Source organism: Phallusia mammillata, chromosome 2 (assembly GCF_965637545.1).
Source record: "Phallusia mammillata chromosome 2, kaPhaMamm4.hap1.1, whole genome shotgun sequence".
NCBI lineage: Eukaryota > Metazoa > Chordata > Ascidiacea > Phlebobranchia > Ascidiidae > Phallusia > Phallusia mammillata.
In genome coordinates this window covers 28,479,413-28,484,668 of record NC_137253.1, presented here as the reverse complement: position 1 = coordinate 28,484,668, position 5,256 = coordinate 28,479,413, and the positions used below count along the sequence as shown (strand labels likewise).

The 5,256-nt window shown below is 36.9% G+C and overlaps 1 long non-coding RNA gene across 1 annotated transcript; it reads left to right on the top strand.

The window, feature by feature from the left end:
- The first annotated feature begins 828 nt into the window (after positions 1-828).
- On the top strand, positions 829-1,864 carry LOC145215585 (uncharacterized). Its single transcript, XR_013857329.1, has 2 exons — positions 829-922; positions 1,144-1,864. It is a non-coding gene; the product is annotated as an uncharacterized LOC145215585 (long non-coding RNA).
- Positions 1,865-5,256: the final 3,392 nt, after the last annotated feature.

The window sequence follows — 5,256 nt, the reverse complement described above, 5'->3', positions numbered from 1 at the left end:
GGTAACCGTTTTTGTATAATTTGCGTCAGTATACCATGGACTTTGTTGGGGTAAGCAACGGCGGTTTTGAATGGGGTATCTATTTTGGGGAGCGAGAAGTTAGTTTCGCCAATTACCGCATGTACCAGCTGTTTTTCCTAACCATTCGACCATTAAGCAGTTCCTGTTTACCGTATTGCCCACTTGAAATGGGTTTGTTTAACGTGACGAGTCAACACGATCACAAAAAAGTAAATGCAGCGAATTACGATGTTTAAAAAGTAAAAATAAATGATATAATTCACAGGTATTTTGTATCCAAGGGTAATTTTATAAATCCGGAGATGAGCTTAAAATGTATTTACACGATTTAATATCTTGTATGGTAAAAGTTGCAGTCCTGGCAACCCAAGATATCAGATAACATTTGACAAAATCTCAATCCCCAAAATACAAGCTTTCTCTACTTTAAGTTTATTGTGACACTCTGCAATAAATTCTGTTTAGTGCATGCTGTTTTCTCGCCAGCGTCATGTATTGGTACGAGCACTTATTATCAACTACGAAGCAGAGCGGTTTGGATGTCCCGTTTCACGTACCTATGTAGTACAGATTAACACGATCTGTGCTGATGTAGAATTAATACCAACGCGGACAAATTTAAAATGTCGAGCATATGTTACCCGCTTACCCCGTATGCGTTAAAATTAGATTTGGGATGTTACACACTTCGTCCACTGTGCCTGTTACCGTTTGTCTAGTTTCCTTTTGTTCCTTAGGGTTTGTCGTCGAACCAACCGTAACGCACCCAACTTTTTTTTCCAATATGAACTTCTCAGGTTCCGCAGACAGTTTGTCACGGCTCATTTTGAGATTTTGGAGACAGCAATAGTATTAACTCAAACAAAGGATTGTGACAAATAATTGAACATGCATTATCAAGGTAAGTTTCAAACAATTTTTTCCTTAAAACACGGACTTGGTCTTGATACAATTGTGCTAATGTATGTTATGGTACTTCGTTGTTTACACAAGCAAAAGCATTTAGTTTACTCATGTTTCCGCGTCTTATGGTACATGCAAAGAATTTAGGACACCCTGTTTTTTAGAATAAACTTTTGCTTTATGTGCATAATACCTAACTCTAAAACGTTTCGTATAAAGACCGAATGCGATACGAATTGACACCAGATAGACAAATGGTGGAAGGAGAATCCTCTGGATGGTTCGCAATCTTTATGCGTGCAGCAACTACAATAGTTGGAACTTGTGGGTTTTGGATATATCAGACGGTCAAAGTTCTTGTCGATGGTGTTGTTTCTATTGTGTACATATTACGTGACAATATAGGAGATATCCTGAAGGTGGTCGGGCCTATCGTTGCGAGACAATTAGGCTTGCAATAAAATTCGTCATATTACTTCAGTTTGATAAAGGTTGTTGTGTGACGTTTGTAATAATAAGTCTATATATTCATTTTTATTAGGCAGCAAAAATGTCATTGCAACTAATTTTTTGAAATCAATATCTTATTCGGAGCAAGTTTTGCTGTATAAAACTGTATTGTACTTATTTTCAAACAAGTGGATAAACGTTATTGTGCTGGTAATATCGTTAAACCTGATGGTTAGTTATTGTTTTGTTCTTTAAATATGTGGGAAGAAATGGCGTCATCCGTAACACAATTCTCGGAAATTCTTACAAAAAACTGGTTGGTTTTAGACTTTTGTGCTGCTACTGTAGATTTTTCTCTCATTCAAATTGGCTTATTGTTGCGGCGTTTTGCTACATACTTTGCCTAACTAACCTTGTAAAGGCTTTGCATAGTTTTTGGACCTACTTTGGTGTTATTGAATAAAATAATATGCCTAACCTAAGCTAAACAACCCCAAAAGTCTCGCGTCATAGAGTGTATCTTTTTGTACTTCTATGTAGTTTACAGCTTCAATATTATCATTAAAATACTATAATTGCAGTATTGGATGTCTCATTCTCCTACTAATGTGCATTTCAACAATCGGTGCCCAAGTTTTACATTGCAGGTAAACAAAGACATCTTGTCAGTTCAGTTGAATGTTAAAACACAACACACAACAAAAGAGGTTGCATCCGGTAGTCAGTGGCGGCTTGTGCATTAAACACTGGGGGTGCTGAATGCTGATCCTAAGTTTTACCCTTTATAGAACATACAAACTGTCAATATATGCAAAGCCCATCTTTCTAATTAGCAATTGTTATTGTAGAAAAACAAATAATGCATTATGAGCTAGCATCTCGATCTATTGTAACATTATTTTCGTCGCGCATTAATTAACCTGCAAACAACAGATGGTATCATTTGTGTATTTTGTTTGCTTTTTATTATGCGTGCGCATGCGCACTCCTGCAACCGTTATGAAACTGGAGCTGCAAAGTGCACAGCCCTACCACATATAACTTATTGGTCCAAATACAAAAAAAAATATTTTTAAAAAAACAATGCCGATTAAGGCGGAAATTATGCTTATAATATATTGCTCAACCGTAAAAATTACTGTGATTGAATGTTATTTGTAATAATATATCAAGTAAAATATTAAAGGGGGTGCTGCAGCCCGCAGCCCCTAAGCACGAGTCGCCTTGCAGATGGTTTGTTTTCGATCCGTTTCAGGCAATGCACCCAAAACGCAATTGGCCGCATAGTTTTACCTAATATGGGTACACTTACAACCACACACACAAAATTGAGTGCGTCACTCGCCCACACATAGTAGGTTCATGGTAGACCACATTTCAACGAGAATACGGAACCGTTTTGTTTCTGATTCTCTTGTTCGTAACAACTTTGTCACGCTCAATGTTGAAGGTCGCATTAAACCAGGGGTTCCCAACCTTTTTGCGATCTCGTACCACTCGGACGCTCTGTACTGCCACGCGTACCACTTTTTGCAGAACAACTAATTTGATCGAATCATATTTTATTCAGAAGAATAATATTGGTCTACTAAAATACCACTAAAGCACCACAACGATATTTCATGAGACTTTTGTTTACTGTCCACCAATTGGTCGATGCGCGGAACTTGCAACGCATCGAAAGTCATTTCCGGGCGCACCTAGTCGGTTTCAAATTTTTGACTTGATGATCATCGTGACGGAAAATATATGCTCACATTCCTATGCATTACTATACTACGAGGCATAAACTACCTGTTCATACGTAACCGTTATTAAACATTTTATCCTGATCTATTTTTAGCTTACAACACTAGCGTTATTCAACATTATTTGTAGCTTAAGCTATAGAATATTAGATGATATCTATCAATAGCAATCTTAATTTATGCCCATTGTCCCACAGCATTCTACGGCTTTTTAAAGCAATTGTGCTTCTTGTTGACAATTGACACAACCTGTATTTTGAGGATCGTAATGATACGAGATTTTTTTTGTAAACAAAACCAGATAAACAAAATATAAAGTTGTTAATACAGGTTTTTGTGAAAAAAGCGGAAGCTACTCGCGTACCACCTGAAAAGCCTTCGCGTACCACTAGTGGTACGCGTACCACAGGTTGGAAACCCCTGCATTAAATAGTAATTATAAGTGTTGTTTTATAGCGGCATGCTTAAACTAACTACAAAATTCGCACCCTTCAGTAAAATGTAACTCACTCAACGTTTTGGAATCGAATATGTCGATTTAACACTGTGAACGCACAATAATATACATTTCTGCAATTGTAAATACCTACGGCCCAATTATCACTTATCTTGTAATAAAATGCAGGAATTTTAGCAATGTGTCTTTTTTACTGCTCTGCGATTGGCTCGTCGAGGCACAATGCCGTAGCGGCAACCTAACAAAATTTTTAATTCCGAGAAAGTTTATTCATGAAAAAATAAAGTTGCAACGGGAGGATAACTGTTGCAAATGGAATCATTAAAACAAACACCAACATTGAGGGTGACAAAAAAACTATTTTTTTCGCTGGAAAGCTGAGATATTAGTTCGTCAAGACTAGGATATTAATTTTGTTCATAACATGCAAATATGCGTAAGGTGAAAATATGCGGGTAATGTAATATCTTAGCCACCCGTATGCACGTGCTGTTTTGACCGGCTGGTTATAGGAAGTACGAGTAGGCGGTACAGGCGAAACCAGATTTTCGGTGACGTATTGGCGAAACTAGATTCTCGCTCGCATCATTCGAACGATCCAAAAACCTCATTTGTTACCACCACACGGAACTGAACGCAAATCACAAAAAATGACTTGCGAAACGCTGTGCAAATGCGCCTGAACTGTATGTAGCCTATACTTAATATCGCCTTTTTCGGGCACACTTTTAATTAAAATATTGAAAGGAAAATTACGTTATTGCTATCGATACATTTAGCTAATAGTTTGTTGATGGAAATAAACAGTTTATACGACCCTGACGAAAATTTAAATTTTTAGGCTTATTTTAATTCGTAGTTGGTTTGCTGCCTCTTTTACGGACTTTTTGTTTCGATAGTTGATTATAAATTTCAGGCGCCATCTCGTGGAAAGCAAAAACTATCCTGTTCGCCTTAAACACAAGGTGTACTTGATTTAAGCATTCATTAAGTGTTTATGAGGTCATATCTTGTTATTGGTTGGCTGAAGATATTAAAACATATGGTATGGAATTTCTGTTGAAGGGATTTTTGTTTCGGTAAAGACCTGCGATTTTCAGTAGTTGCTTTTTTTTATAAGCACCAACCACAACTAAACGTGCTACCAATGAGTGATAATTACTTTCAAAGGTTGTGCTAAAGAAAAATATTCTTAACACGCAAAGTGTTTTGGAGAATTTCTATGACTAGCGGAAAATTAGTAAAAATAAATAATACCCATCCCAAATGTATATAACGAACGAAATTGGCGTTATACATGCCAATATACGATATTGAGAATTTTCAGTGCTGTGGGTTATTGCGTCACAGTTCATGTTCTATTGAATTGTTGCTGGAACGTTACTGTTCGTAACAATACCACAAACTACACAAACGTTCATGTTTGAATTGCTACAACCAACCTCAGGGAAGCCCAGCGGAACCTTTGGAGTTCACGAAACCCTTGTGAGTGCCTGGAATTTATGCGATGCCATAAACGTTCCATATACTGTGACCAAATAAGGTGTTATTGCGTTCAAGCAATACACTTGCTAATGATTACAAAGGTGGGTTAAGTAAAAACAGTATACAAACATAGTTTTCATTTAATGGTGGACAAAAGGGAATTTACGCTACAAAGAAATATTTGACTAGAAT